The 16,291-nt window shown below is 47.4% G+C and overlaps 1 long non-coding RNA gene across 1 annotated transcript; it reads left to right on the forward strand.

Annotated features, from left to right (window-relative positions):
* The first annotated feature begins 2,773 nt into the window (after positions 1-2,773).
* LOC306640231 lies at positions 2,774-6,136 on the forward strand. Its single transcript, XR_013757775.1, has 3 exons — positions 2,774-3,541; positions 5,420-5,537; positions 6,017-6,136. It is a non-coding gene; the product is annotated as an uncharacterized lncRNA (long non-coding RNA).
* The last annotated feature ends 10,155 nt before the right edge of the window (positions 6,137-16,291 follow it).

Below are 16,291 nucleotides of genomic sequence, written 5' to 3' on the forward strand. Positions count from 1 at the left end.
CTGCCTGTTGCTTCTGATCCCAGAGAAGTCCACAGAGAGGCAGGTGGCCTTCCAGGTTACCCCGCAAGTCTCCCCTCCCCCAGCTGAATGGGGAGGGATTTAAAGGACTGGTGCCCCTGTTGTTGTTGTTGTTCTTTTTTTTTTTCTTGTTTTTTCTCTTTTTCCACTTTGAGGAGCCAGGCCTCAAATACGAGGACCTTCAAAAATAACCACATATACAGGGACAATTAGAAAGTGAAAAAGGGAAAAGCCCAGGCTTCAAAAAGACCTGAGGAGACCTTGGGTTGACACCCCAGGCCGATCCTGTGCAGAGATGGCCAAACAAACAAAATTAATAACAAAACCCAGTGCGCTCTGGGAAGCAGGGAGAACCTGATTTCTAGAGTCAACCGTCCAGTGTTCAACAACAACAAAAAAATCACGAGGCATATAAAGAAACAGAAAACTATGGTCCATTCAAAGGAAAAAATAAATCAGAAACTGCCCCTGTATAAGACCTGAATGCAAATTCACTGAAATAAATGTGAAGCCGTCTCAAAGAAAGGCAAAACCCTGGCAGGTGCCCCGACCTTACTCTGGCCATCACTGCTGCTGCCCAGGGCGTGAAGGCCACAACCAAAGGAATCAGAGCATACCAGCACGAGGCGCACACCCCTAATCCCAAGAATGGGGAGGCTGAAGCGGGAGGATCGCGAGATCAAGTCCAGTCTGCGTAACTTAGCAGAACCATGTTTCAAAATAAAATAAAAAGCAGGACTAGAGACGCGGCTCAGAGGTAGAGTGACCCTGGGTGAAATCCCCAGGACCTCAAAAAAAGGAATCAGAGCAATTGAGGAGGCTGTTTATTGGTGGTCCCTGCTTTAAAACCACAAAGGACAGTTCAAGAGAACACTCTGGGAAACGGCGTTCTCGGATCTCGTGACCATAAGACACCCCTGAACACAACAGCCCGCGCCCTGGGCCTGCGACCTGCCCTTGCGTTGCAGAGGTGGGTGCAGCAACGTGTGCTCGACACCAAGGCTGATGAGCTGCGAGCGGGAAGAGCTGGTTCTGGAGAGGATTCTGGAAGCCTGGTGCCCATCCATCAGAGAGAAAGCACTTGGTTGGTGGTATTAAAGAAGACACAGAAGAATTAGATTTGAGAGACTTCTTTGAAAAGTATGGCAAGAATGAAGCAGGGCGTGGGGGCCCACACCGGTAATCCCAGCTGCTCGGGAGGTGGAGGCAGGGGGATGGCAAGTTCTAGAAGAGCCTCAGCAACTTAGTGAGGCCTTGTCTCAAAATAAAATGAAAAGGACTAGGGATGTGGCTCAGGGGTAGAGCACGGGTCTCTACCACTCCACTTGGGTCCAGTCCCCAGGACTATAAGGAAAAACAAAATAAAATAAAAGAAGAAAGGAAAGATAAAGGCGGGGGGTTTCAGTCACGAACTAGCATATCAATCAGATGGTAAAGCACTCCCACACAGGGCCACCTACTTCCTAGGAGATCTGGAACAGTCCAACTGGGAGTCAGTTCCTGGGAGTCAGGCCTTTGTGTCCCATGGCTCAACCAAATCTGTTCTGCTAGATATGAACGGCTTTCCACAGAAAGGCTGCAAGATAGGAAACAGGTTGTGCAGTACAAGCAGAGTGGACAAAAGGAGATCTGTTTTTGTAACTTTGGTGATTATGATGCAATTGATAAAATAGCTCAGAAATAAAATCACCGTTAATGGGCGTCACAGTGCCGGGAAGTATGCCCTTCCTAAACAAGAGATGCCATCTGCTGGGTCACAAAAAGGCTGCAGAGTGGATCTGGCAACTTCATGGGTCGTGGGGTCGTGGGGGAAATGTGGAGGCGGTGGGAACTCCAGGGGAAGAGGAGGCCTTGGTGGGGAGATGGGGGCAGCAGAGGTAGTGACGTGGGGTGGATGTCGTGGATTTGGAGGTGACAGTTGCCATAGGACAGTGTCCTAGTGTAGCAGCAGAGGAGGCCTTGGCGGTGGTGGGCCAGGACTTGGAAACCGAGACCATGATGGCAGTGGAGGTGTGACCATCGTGATGAAGGAGACTTGGGTGTTAGCAGCTGGGGCACGGGGGGGGGGGGGGGGGGGGGGGACGCATGGGAACTGTCACACTTTTCAGGCTTTGGGAAATAATGGTGGACATGGTCATCCAATTCTGGACCATGGGGGATAGTTTTGGTGGAAGAAGTTCGGGCTGTCCCTCCGATGGTGGTTCTGGGTCTGGTGGTGGAAGTGGCGGACATGGTAGCAGAAGGCTCTCCCAGCAGCAGAAGCTGGGAGAAGCTCCTGAAGTTCCTAGCAGGAGACGGTGGGACGTTTTCAGGAGAGGTGCAGGTTATTCTGAGACGGTCATCCAAAAGGCCTGCAAAAATCTGCCCCGGGAGGAACAATGATCCGTAGTCAGAAAAGTCGCTGCAGCTTATGCAGGAGACCCTTCTGGTTCAGGACTGTCCATCACGCTTGGCAAAAGGTGCGCCGTTAACTCCTGCAACACAGGGTCACTCCGTGCGCCTTCCCCAGGCCTTTTGTCTGGGGCGGCTTGCTCTTTCTTCTCCCATTCCCCTCCTTTTCCCTCCTATGCTGTTCTTTTCATCAGTTATATTGCAGTGTAAATCATGATAATGGTACAAGGAATTAAAAATTAAGGAATTTTCAGTGCAGCTCAGTGGTAGAGTCCTTGCTTAGATCTGTGATGCCCTGAGTCCCACCCCCAGCACACACACAGAGACTCTAAAACAATTGTCTTCAAGATGCTCAGAGAACCAAAAGAACACGTGGAGCAAGTCTAGAAAACGATGTCTGAACAAAATTGAAATATCAATCAAGGGGTTGGAAAAACCTAAAAGGAAACCAAAAATAAATTCCGGAACTGAAACATACAATCATCTAAATGAAATTTGCCGCAGGAATTCAAAGGCAGATTTGATCAGGTCAAAGGGGGAAAAATCAGTGGAATTGAAAATAGAAAATGGAAATTATCTAGTATGAGAAAAAAAAAACTGAAGAAAATTGGACAGAATCTAATGGACAGTAGGGACATCACCAAGTAAGTGGACCAACATACGTGTTGTGGGAGTTCCAGGAACAGAAAAAGGGTTGGAGAGAATATTTGATCAAGACCGAATAAGTCAGAGGAATTCAGAGAGCCACACCAAGATGTGTTATGATCTAACTTCCGAAAGACAAGGAATTCTGAAAGCAGCAAGAGAGAAGCAACTTGTGACAGACAGGGATTCTCAGTAATGTTATCAATGTCTCTCCTACCCGTAACTGGAGGCCAGAAGAGAGCTGATAGACTCAAAGTACTAAAAGAAGAGGAAATAATAATAATAAACTGTCAACCAAGAATTCTGCATCCAGCGAAATTGTCCTTGACAAGTGGAGGAAATGAGGACATTCCCAGATAGACATAAGCAGAGGGAGTTCATTGCCAATAAATTTACCCTGCAAGGTCATCAGAGTCCCCCAAGGTGACGGGAAAGGGCACTAGCCAATAACCCAGAACCATGGGAAGATGGGAAGATCTCAACAAAGGTAAGTATATCAGGGAATTATGAAAGCTACTGTTTTGTGACAGAGGTTTATCACTCACTGTTTGCTTTCTATGTGGTTTAAGAATCTCGTATACCTTTAGGAAGCATTCAGTCTAAAAGCTGGTGCTATTGTAACTTCAGTTTGAACTTCACATCTTTTTCCTCCATAATTTAAGAGACTAATGCATTTTGGAAAAAAACTACCATCAAAAGACAGATATCGTCAGAATAGATGAGAGTGCATAGTCCGACATTGTGCTATCCAGAAGAGATTCACTTTAGACCCAAGACACAAACAGACTGAAAGTGAAGAGATGGGAAAATATACCCATGTAAATAGTAACCCAACAAACAGGGATAGCTGTACTAATAGCAGACAAAATAGGATTTCTTTTTTTTTTCCCCTCTCTATACTGAGGAGGGAACCCATACACTGGGGAAGCACTCTATCACTGAGCTACATTCTCAGCCCTAAAACAAAAAGGATTACAAAAACCACGTGCAATGGCACCACCTGTAATACAGTGACATAGGAGGCTGAGGCAGAAGGAGTGCAAGTTCAAAGCCAGCGTCAGCAACATAGTGAGACCCTATCTCAAAACAATACAATAAAAAGGGCTGGGGATGCAGCTCAGTGGTAGAGCACCCCTGGATTGAATCCGAAGCAGAATGCCAAATGCCAAAAAAAAAAAAAAAAAAAAATTACAAGATACAACTGGAACATTGTACACTAATAAAGGATTCAGTACAGTAAGAAGATACAATAATTACATGGGGCTGGGGATGTAGCTCAGTTGGTAGAGTGCTTGCATAAAAACATAGGGCCCTGGGTTCAATCCCCAGCACAAAAAAAAAAAAAAAAAAAAAATATATATATATATATATATATATATATATATATATATATGCATATAATGACAGACCATGATAATATATGAAGCAAAAACTATAATGTAATATCACCTCACATCCACTGTGACAGCTACTATTTAAAAAACAGACTATGAAGAGCTGGTGGGGATGCACAGGTATCAGAGCCTTGGTGCACGGCTGGCATGAGTATGAAATGGTCCAACTCTGTCACAGCACGTCAGCACCTCAAAAAATCAAAAATAGAATTATCGTGTGATCCAGCGATCCCAGGCCTGCTGGGCCCATTCCTGGAAGAATTGAAAGCAGGCTCTTGCATATCTGGGCACCCGTGTTCACAGCAGCATTTTTTTTTTTTTTTTTTTTTTTTTGCGGTGCTGGAGATTAGAACCCAGGGCCTTGTGCTTCTAAGGCAGGCACTCTACCAACTGAGCTATCTCCCCAGCCCTGCAGCAGCATTAATCACAACAGCTCAAACAGAAGCAGCCTGAGGCCCGTCAGCAGACGAGTAAATAAGCAAAATGTGATATACACATAGAAGGGCTTGTTATTCAGCCCTGAAAAAGAATGTGGTTCTAATTCCACAGTAGGCTGCAATGTGGAGGAACTCTGAGGACATTAAAGTGAGTGAAATAAGAGAGCCACAAAAAGAAAAGCACTGCCTGATGCCACTTGCGTAAGGCGCTTGGACTAGTCAGAGCCACGAGGGAGAAGGCAGTCCGGTGGGCGCCTGGGGCTGGGGAGCCAGGAGCCAGACATCCGAGTTTAATGGGCACAGGGTTTCCAGTTTACAAAATCAGACTTATGGAGCCAGGCGTGGTGATGATAGAGAAGCATTACACATGTATCACATGACCCCGAACATCTCTTAAATCGGTAGAAACTTACGGCAACTATGTATGTTTCCCACAGTGAAACAAAACTATCAACTCATATCCATGTGTATATATATTAGTTGTAGATTGACACAATGACTTTATTTGTTTGCTTATTTTTATGTGGTGCCGAGGATTGAACCCAGTGCCTCACACATGCTAGGCAAGCGCTCCACCACTGAGCCATAACCCCAGCCCTATCAATTTTTTGTGTGGTGTTGGGGATTGAATCTGGGGCCTCACACATGCTAGGTGAGTATTCTACCACTGAGCGACATTCTGAGCTCCTTAAGATTAAAATAGTAATAGTAATAGCCTACCCAAAAAGGTACTTGCGTCTAGATGCTTCAACCAAGCAGATATAAAAATGGCAAAGAAGCCCAAGTTCAACATCCTGAGCCACTAGGGAAACATAAATTGAAACCACATGATACCGCACTCCAGACCTTGTAGAGTGGCTAAAGTCAGGCAGACTGGCAGAACCACGCTCAGACCAGACCGTGGGGGAGCCGGTGGGTCACCCTGCACTGGGGGGTGTGCACAATGCCACAGGCGCTTGGGAAAATAGTTGGCAGTTCTAATAAAGTTTGACATGGGCCATTTGAGCCAGCCACCGCACTCCTAGTTACTGACCCCAGGGAAATGAGAACTTGTGTTCACACCAAGAACGTCTAGAGCAATGTTGGACAGGATAGAGGAAAACTCGAAAGTCCCCCAATGTCCCTCAACAGGAGACTGCGTAGCAGAGGCGCATCCGATAACCGGAACCATGAAGGAATGAGCCGGTGAGATTCAGAACAGCGGAAGACTCTGAAGGCATTAGTGAGCCCAAGAGCCCCACTCCAAGGTGCGTGCTTAACAAGTCCATTCACGTGATGTCTTAGCAATGGAGGCAGGAGGGCTGTCAGGGATTAAGGGATGGAGGGTTAGGGATGGTTTGCCTACTAAGAGGCAACGCCAAGAGAGCAAGAGGGAGGGAGGAAGGAGCGAGGGAGGGAAGGAAGGATGGATCCTGTATTTTATTTGTTTGTTTTGTGATGCTGGTGATCAAATACAGGGCCTCCTGCTGCTTAGTCAAGGGCTCCATCACTGAGCTACACCCCCAGCTCCTTCTGCATCTAATTTTTAAAAATCTCAGTCATACATAAGAAATGTTTTTTGTTGCCAGGTGCAGTGCTGTTCGCCTATAATCCAGAAGTTCAGGACGCAAGGCAGGAGGATCACAAGTTTGAGGCCAGCCTCAGCCATTTAGCAAGGCCCTCAGCAACTTAGCAAGATCCTGTCTCAAAATTAAAAATAAAAAGGGTCAGGGATGTGATTCAGTGGTTAAGTACTCCTGGGTTCAATCCTTGTATCTCGTACCAACCCACCAAAAAAAAAAAAAAAAAGGAAAGAAAGAAAAAGAAATTAAGAAATGTTTTCTGTTTGATTTTACGCAGTACTTCCAGGTGTTTGTAGCGAGGAGCTTTGAGGCTCTCTCACTGTCTTCTCGCCAGCGCTTGGCAACTTCCTGAGACTTTGAACTCTGCATTTCTAGGGACCCACACCCACGCCCCACCCTGGACCTTTCAGCCACAGTAAGTTCTCCACCTCTGAAATGTCACAATTCACAGGAACGCTTGCTATGCCAGTGGTTCTTGGGGGGAGGGGGGTGATGTTGGCCCCCCCCAGGACATTTGGTAATGTCTGGAGACATTTTTGGTTGTCATAACTGGGGCCAACTTGGGGAGGGCTGTGCTACTGGCATCTAGTGGGAAGAGGCCAGAGAAGCTACCAAATGTCCCACCAGGCTCAGCAAAAGATTGCCTGCCTCCACACCAATGACAGTGGAGGCTGAGAAATCCCGCTCCTGCCAGCCTCCCTCCCAGCTCCTCTACTGTGGCTTCACCCTGAGGCCTTTCTGAGTTAATCCAGACCTTTCCCCCAGTCTTTAATTCCCTCTGTCCAGCTTGCGGTCCATGGTCCGTCACTTCGGCCACAGCTTCACAACTATTATCACCTTAAGAAGACAAGACAAACCAAAATAAGTGGGTGGAAACTTGAACAAGGCCTTGGAACGTGGACAGCCAAGTGAGGGCTGCCGGGGACTGTGCTGCCCCCACCTTGCAGATCCATGCAGTGCCCTTGGGTGGGAAGGGCTGCCAGGCTCGCCCCCACTTTGAAAAGGAAATTAGAAAGATGTAGCACAAATCTGGCTGTTTGGCAGGGCAGATCTGGGTAGAGCACTCCTAGCGTGGGGAGGGCCTGGGCTCCCGCCCCAGCACCAAGGAGCAGGAAGGAGCAAAACAGCTCCTCCCCCAGCTCTCTCCGGAGCTCCCGCCCAACTTTCTCTTCTCTGTAGACCAGTGTGGTCCATTCCCCCTGGAACTTAATTATGGGGTCAGCTGAGGGCAGCCTGGTTTCTATGGCTGATTCAGGTGACCAGCAAGGTACAAGTGGTATTCTAATGTGCGAATTCAAATCCTCTTTTCATTGTTGTGATCTGTTTGATTTAGTGGTGCTGGGATGGAACCAGGGCCTTGACCTGCTGGCCAGTGCTCCACCACTGAGTGTCCAGGGGTGCATTTTTTGAAGTAATAGACTCTCTACAACAGTGGCAGGCCTGTAGGCGACCTGAGCAGATAGAACGAAACTCGCACACAATCCTTCCGGTGTCCCCTGTTATGAATATCCAGTCTCTGTGTGGTACAGGTGTCGCGATGCATGAACCAATGTGACTAGCTGCGGTTTAGGGTTTGCCCTGTTGTCTGCGTCTATGAGCCCACCATGCCAGGATCTACAGAGCCCACCATGCCAGTATCTACAGAGCCCACCAGGCCAGGATCTACAGAGCCCACCATGCCAGGATCTCCAGAGTAGTCTTTTTTTTTCTTTCTTTCTTTCTTTTCTTTTCTTTCTTTCGTGCTGGGGATCGAACCCAGGGCCTTGTGCTTGCAACGCAAGCACTCTACCGACTGAGCTACCTCCCCAGCCCCAAAGTAGTCTTTCTGCCTAAAACTCCCCTGCACTCCACCTGGGCCGTCCTCCCCCCAAATCCCTGGCAACCGCTGATCTTTTCTAGAATGTCGCACAGCTGGAATCACAGTAGGTGGCCTTTTCGTCCCCTCAGCAATACGTCTAAGTTTCTCCTGAGTTGCTGTGTGGCGCCACCGCTCCTTTCTTTTTAACCGCAGGATTGCACTTTGACCTTTCACCTTTTGAGGGACATCTCTGTAGCTTCCAGTTTTCCCCCATTATGAACAAAGGTGCTGCCGCATTCGTGTGAGCGCAAAAGAACGGGGTGCAGGCCTCAGCGAATTCGGAGACGCCCTTACTCTTCGCGGACTCGGGCGCCATTCGGGCCCACTTTCGGGATGGGAAAATGGCCCTCGGTTACAGAGGGGACCTCGGTTTTATAGGGTACAGCGAGGATGACGGGATCATCGGAAGCCCTGCACCGTGCAGTTTGGCCGGGCTCGTTGTACAGGTTAAAATCTTGATTTAGGAAGGTAGTTGTAAAGGGGCTGAATCTCGTCGCCTGGGGAGAGAGTCCTACCGGACGAGTCCTCAGCTCTTGCCCCTTGTCATTCAGGACTACGTTGCCATGGGGAAGGCCCAGGTGTAGGACCCAGCACCCAGTGTCCGCCCCTTTCCCCGGGGCCCACGGCCATCGGGAAAGGCTGCTCCGGAGAGGTTTAACGACTGGCCAGTTTCCCCTCTCCTCCCGCCACGCGGCCCTCCGTTTCTCTTGGGGAGCGGTCTCCAGCAATATTATTCTCCATGACCCTTCGACTCGCGTGCAGGATTCTTTGTGGACATGTTTTCCGCTGGGCGGGTAAATGCCACGGAAGCTGGGGCATGGGAAGGCTCCGCTTAGTGTTCCGAGAAACTGCGCCCAAAGTGGCCGCCGCGCTCCGCCTCCGCACCAGCGGCCCGCGGGGACGCCCGCTGCTGCGCATGCTCCGTTGCTCCTGGTAGTGCCCGGTGTTCGGTCTTCAGCCTTTCTAACGAGGACCGAGTAGTAGCTCGCTTTAATTCGCAGTTCCCTAATGGCCTATGAGGTTAAATATTTTTTTGTATGCTCATTTGCCATCTGTATGTCTTCTCTGGCAAGGTCTTTTTCTGCTCTTTTGCTCGTTTTAAAAAATTAGATTCTTTGCTTTCTTCTAATCCATAAATATGGTATGTATCACCATTTAATAAGGCCTTTCTGAACTTTGCTCAAATTTTTGTAATTTTCAGTGTATAGATCTTACACAGCTTTCGTCAAATCTACTCCTAAATATTTTGTTATTTGATGCTATTCCAAATGCAATTGTTTTTCAAAATTTATTTTTCTAATTGCTTCTTAATGTAGAGAAATATATTGGATTTTTTATATTGACCTTGTATCCTGTGATTTTTAAAATTCATTTATGACTTCAAACATAGTTGTTATGTCATAGTCTATATAAACACTCGTGTTGTCTCCTAATGGGGACAGTTTACTCCTTCCTTTCTAATCTTCACTGGCGAGGCCCTTCTGTGCAATGCTGAATAAAAATGGTGAGGCCACACATCCCACCAGGCTCCGGATCCCAGGACAAAAGCATCCAGTCTGGGACCAGGGGTAGCTCTGGGTGGAGCCTGGCCTGGCTGTCAGAGGGTCTGAATTGGACTCCCAGCACCAAAGATAAGGGGTGGGGGGAGCACAGGAAGCAGCAAGCCCTCCACGACCCTAGGTACCTGTGGCCCCAGCTGCTCAAGAGGCTGAGGTGGGAACATCACTTGAACCCAGGACTTACAGACCAGCCTGGGCAATAGAGCAAGAACCCATCTCAAAAACAAAAGAAACTAACAAAACGCAGTATTCAGGCTTTCCCCATTCAGGGTAAGGTCAATTGTGAATTTTTTTGGATGACCTTTCTTTTTTGCTTTTATTGGTGCATTATAGTTGTACATAGTACTTGGGTTCCTTTTGACATAATCATGCATGCATGGAATTTAATTTACTCCATTTCAGTCTTTGGCTCCTCCCTTTTTCCTCCCCTCCTCCCTCCCCCTATCCTCCTTTATTTACTGGTTTACTTCATTTTTTTTTTCTATCTATTTATTTATTTATTTTGGTCCCAGGGATTGAACCCAGTGACATGTAACCACTGAGCCATATCCCGGGTCCTTTTTTATTTTTTATTCAGAGACAGGGTCTCGCTGAGTTACTTAGGGCCTCACCAAGTTACCGAGGCTGGCTTTGAATTCAAGATCCTCCTGCCTCAACCTCTTGAGCAGCTCTTTCTTTCTTTTTAATTGGTACTTTGTAGGCGTACATAAAGGGAGAATTCACTGTGTCTTTCAAGAGATGTGTCCATTTTCTCTAAGACGCGGAGCCTATTAGAGTGAAGTGGTAGTGTCTGATAGCCTCTATGTCCTGTGCAGTGTTGCCTCCCACCACGCAGAGCTCCACGTGTCCTCGTCGCACTCTCCCGCCAGCCTCCTCCTCCACCGGTCTCCTGCTGTCCTTACCCAATCCCACCCCACCGCTTCCTCTGCCCTGGCCTCCTCCCAGGCCTCCTCCCAGGGAAGAACATTGGCCCTGGGGTTTCTGAGTCTGGCCTCCTGCGCTTGCTGGCCTCACGCTGCAGGATGACGTCCTGAGTGCTGAACTTGCTGCAGCCTGTCCCTGCCTTGCTGGTGGTTTTCTGTCTCCTTTTTCTTTTTAATTGTTGAATCCTGTCAAATGCCGTATTAAATATATCTATTATGATGATCACATGTTCTTTTCTCTTCATTATCTAAATATGGTGAATTATATTGATTTTGATGAGTATTAAACCACCTTTGCATTTGTGAGATAAATCCTCCTTTGTCATGATGTATTTTTAGCCTTCTGATATATTGCCAGATTCAGTTTGCTAATATTTTACTAAGGGTTTTACATGTATGCATGGGAGATATTGGGTTTTTTAATTATTTTTTAGTCATAGATGGACACAATACCTTTATTTTAATTTATTTATTTTTATGTGGTGCTGAAGATGGAACCCAGTGCCTCACACATGCGAGGCAAGTGCTCCACCACTGAGCCATAACCTCCGTCTGGAGATATTGTCTTGTAATTTATTATCACAAACATTTTTTTCCAGGTTCTTCACCAGTTATATTTGCCTTGTAGAATGATTCAGAAGTATCCCTTCATTTCTATTTACTGAAAGAGTGGAAGACTCATTGTTTATCTTCCTTAAATACATACTAACTTCACCAGCGAAGTCATTTGTACTTGGAGAGACAGAGAGAGAGAGAGAGAGAGGGAGGGAGAGGTTTCTTCATAATGAATTCATTTACTTGGACAGACATTGGACTATCCATATTTTTTTTCCTTTGGTGAGTGATTTTTTTTTTTTTTTTTTACTTTCAAGAGGTACATCCATTTTGTCTAACATGCCAAACCTATTATAATAAAGTAACATTTAATATTCTACATGTAATATTTAAGAATATAATATTTAATATTCTGTATCTGTATGACCTGTATCCCAAATAGCTGTGCACCACATGAGTATGTTCCCATTCATGACAGACTGCATTTATGGGGTGGCTCAGTAAAACTGCATTTCCCAGGGCTGGAGTGCAGCTCAGTGGCAGACTGCTTGCCCAGCATGTCCTGGGTTCCATCCTCAGCATGCAAAAAGGCAAACAAAGCAAGACTGTCTACCCTAATGATGTCATAGCTGGTTCATATGAGTAAGTACAGTCCACGATGTTCTCACCATGATTGCATTGCCTGACAGGTCATCAGCAATTAGGGAAATGCAAACCCTAACTCCACTGAGATTTCATCTCGTGCCAGTCAGAAGGACAGTTATCAAGAATACAAACAATAATAAATGATGGAGAGGCGGTGGGGAAAAAGGAACACTTTTACACCATCCGTAGGATTATAAATTAGTACAACCACTATGGAAATCAGTATGGAGTTCCTCAAAAGACTAGGCAGAGATCCACCACATGACCTAGCTATACCACTCCTTGGTATTTATCCTATAGAATTAAAGTCATTTTACTATAGTGACATGCACACCCTTGTTTATAGCAGCAGAGTTCACAAGAGTCAAACTATGGAATCAGCTAGGTGTCCATCAGCTAGGTGTCGATGAGTGAATAAAGAAAATGTGGTCGGTATACACAATAGAGTTTCATTCAACCATAAAGAAAAATTAAATTATGTCACTTGCAGGAAAATGGATAGAACTTGAGAATATTATGTTAAGTGAAATAAGCCAAACTCAGAAGGTCAAGGATCATATGTTTTCCCTCATGTATAGAAACTAGAGAGGAGAAAGGAAAAGAAAGTGTATGAAGTGGAATCTCATGAAAATCAAAGATCAGTAGAGGGAAGGGAGGAGGAAGAGCGAGAAAGGGTGAGTGCCGGGAGGAGGGCTGACCTAATTCTCTCATGACATTGTGTGCATGCACGACCAAGTGACCATGGTCCCATCAGTGCGTAAAACTATAATGCATTCCCAATTAAAAAATGTGGAAAGAGAAGGGCCGGGAATGTGGCTCAGTGCCAGAGCACTTGCCTGGCACGCAGGAGGCCCTGGGTTCCATCCTCAGCACGGCAAATAATTATTATTTTTTTAAATGTGGAAAGACAAAAAAAGTTTGAAAAATTACCTAAGGGGCTATTTCTCAGAATTTATCCCCATTGTTAAGAGGTACATGACTATATGCAAAGAATGTTTATAACTTAATCATAACGAGACAAAAAAATTGAATTTAAAATTTAACAAAAGACTTGAAAGACACTTTGCCAAAAAAGATGCAAGTGAGGATGTGCAAAAATGCCTAACATCCTTAGTTTTTGGAGAAATGCAAATTACAGCCACCAGGAACTGTCACTCCCCACTCACTGGGAGGACCAGCCAAAGACTTGGAGCTAACAGAACTCCTGCGGCGCTGGTGGAAAAGCAGGCACTTGGGGGGAAAATGTGTTTCTTATAGTCAAATGTAAACCAATCCATTGAGCCTGACATTATATTGATTCCAGATATTTACCCAAGAGAAATGAAAACATTTGTCCACAGAGTGGTATCTGTAGGTGAACGGTCACCGCAGCTTTATCCATAACAGCCAAACTGAGAACACAAGGGACGTGAGAGTCACACCGCGACTCATCCCCCCAGATCCACGCAATGGCGACTCCTCTGAAATAAAAATGAGCCAAGTCCTGATTCATCCAACAATCTGAATGACCACGGAGTCATTAGGCTCCAATTCTATGGAGTTCTGGAACTTTAAAATCTAATCTAAGGTGGAAAAGTTCAAAACTGTGGCCATCTCTAGAAGAGACCAAGAAGAAACACCAGGTCTGGGGCGGGGTGGAACCCCTATGTTGACAAAGGTGGGGTGTTCATTTGCCAAAACTAAGTAAATTGTTCACTGGAGATTTGTGAGTTTCAATATGTGCAAACTTTACCTAAAAAGAAAAGAGAGCTTCCACCAAATATTGGACTTATCAGTACGTTGCTGCTCACAGCGATGGGTTGGTGGTTGTGAAGCTACCTCCTGTGTGTTCTGGACTGGGGAGAGCCAGTGAGTGAATCTCCTGAAGCTAACGGGTGTCCTGTCTCCTGGCTGGGAAGAAGGGTCACAGAGGTGCAAAAGGAGGGCAGCCCTATGAACTCATGCTTTTGACTGACAAGTATGCCTGGAAATAAGCATCTGCGGTTCTGAGTGGTACGTGGATGTCTACATGTGCAATGGACGTCAAGTGTGTTTTCTTGCATGTCTGCTGAGGATGCTGAAGGGGACGTCGGTGGATATGAGCGTGCTTAGCACCAGGACCTTGCTTTCCAGATGCATGGTGCACTTGAAGGAAGCAAACTTTCCTGGAGATGTAACTGATCCCAGGGCTGGGCCAGCGAAAGCTTAAGATTTCCCATGGCTTCAGAAAGGAAGTGTTCAAGAACCACAGGGACATGTCAAAAGGGACAGAAGCCAGCTCAAAGGGGCTCAGGGCCAAAACTGGGGCAATTTGAGCACTGAAATGAGGAATGGTAATCGCAGATTAAAATCTAATGAATAAATTAAGAACCCTTGACTCCATGTTGACATAAATAGATTAATAGGTAAAAATGAGTGACAATGGAATGCAAAGTCCAAAGAAGTAGTGGTGCTAATGAAATGTTAGCCTATTTACTAAAATAAGAATTTTTTAAATCTATCATTACTGACATAAAAATAAATAAGTGGAAGAGACAGGATAGTTTTTCCTTATGGTGAAATGCAAACTAATAAACAAATGATGAAGTTGGAAAGTCAATGATGAATGTGTGTAAATGTTTAATGAGAAAGAGGAAATTTATTTATTTATTGTGCTGGGGATTGAATCCAGGAGTGCTTAAGTACTGAGCCCTATTTATTTTTTATTTCGAGACAGTGTCTCCCTAAGTTACCCAGGGCCTAAGTGGCTGAGGCTGGCTTTGAACTTGCCATCCTCCTGCCTCAGTCTCCCAGGCTGCTAGATTTACAGGTGTGTGCTACTGTGCCCAGCAAAACAGGAGATTTATGTGGTCTGAAAGTATTTCCCCGTAAACTACTTATTAGTTTCAAGGGCAAATAGTAGCTTTGTGGAGGTCCAGCCTGCTAGACACCCCTGACACCAAGTTTTCAAATCTGACACCACTAATACTGAGACACACTGCTTCGTGGCCTCTGCATAGGAGGCCAAAGGAGGAACGCAGTGTCATTTCCAGATAGTCCTGCTAACAGGTATCACTCGAATCTGATCATGAGAAGACACAGAAAGGACATTCTACAAAAGTTGCTCATGAAAGACAAAGAGACTGAAGAGCCAAACTTATGATAGCTGAACGCAGCGTGCGCCCTGGATGGCACTGGGCTGGGGAAGAACTACCTTATAACAGGCAAGTTTATTTTTACATAATTCCAAGCTTTCAAGAAATTGCAAGAATAGCACAACAGATCTTCATACCCAGCCCAAGCCCAGCCCCAGCCCCAGCCCCAGCCCCAGCTGGGGTTGTGGCTGTGGCTGTGGCTGTGGCTGTGGCTGTGGCTGTGGCTGTGGCTGTGGCTGGGGCTGGGGCTGGGGCTGTGGCTGGGGCTGTGGCTGTGGCTGTGGCTGTGGCTGGGGCTGGGGCTGGGGCTGGGGCTGGGGCTGGGGCTGTGGCTGTGGCTGTGGCTGTGGCTGTGGCTGGGGCTGGGGCTGGGGCTGGGGCTGTGGCTGTGGCTGTGGCTGTGGCTGTGGCTGTGGCTGGGGCTGGGGCTGGGGCTGGGGCTGGGGCTGGGGCTGGGGCTGGGGCTGTGGCTGTGGCTGTGGCTGGGGCTGGGGCTGGGGCTGTGGCTGTGGCTGGGGCTGTGGCTGGGGCTGGGGCTGGGGCTGTGGCTGTGGCTGTGGCTGGGGCTGGGGCTGTGGCTGGGGCTGTGGCTGGGGCTGTGGCTGGGGCTGTGGCTGGGGCTGGGGCTGGGGCTGGGGCTGGGGCTGTGTCTGGGGCTGTGGCTGTGGCTGTGGCTGTGGCTGTGGCTGGGGCTGGGGCTGGGGCTGGGGCTGTGGCTGTGGCTGTGGCTGTGGCTGGGGCTGGGGCTGGGGCTGGGGCTGGGGCTGTGGCTGTGTCTGGGGCTGTGGCTGTGGCTGTGGCTGTGGCTGGGGCTGGGGCTGGGGCTGGGGCTGGGGCTGTGGCTGTGTCTGGGGCTGTGGCTGTGGCTGTGGCTGTGGCTGGGGCTGGGGCTGGGGCTGGGGCTGGGGCTGGGGCTGGGCTTGGGCTGGGTATGAAGATCTGTTGTGCTATTCTTGCAATTTCTTGAAAGCTTGGAATTTATGTAAAAATAAAACATTACCCCTTGAGTTGCCTCATGTTGCTCCTGCTTCTCACACTTGGAATAAAATCCAGGGTCTTTAGCAACAATGCACAAGGGGCTATCACAGCCTCTGCCCCTTCTCCCAGGATGCCCGGGCTCCATGGTCTTCCCGCACCTCCTGGAACACTCCCAGCTCCTTCTCAGCCCTGGGCTTGGGAGGGCATGTGTTC

The sequence above is a fragment of the Sciurus vulgaris genome (assembly GCF_902686455.1).
Source record: "Sciurus vulgaris genome assembly, chromosome: 11".
Taxonomy (NCBI): domain Eukaryota; kingdom Metazoa; phylum Chordata; class Mammalia; order Rodentia; family Sciuridae; genus Sciurus; species Sciurus vulgaris.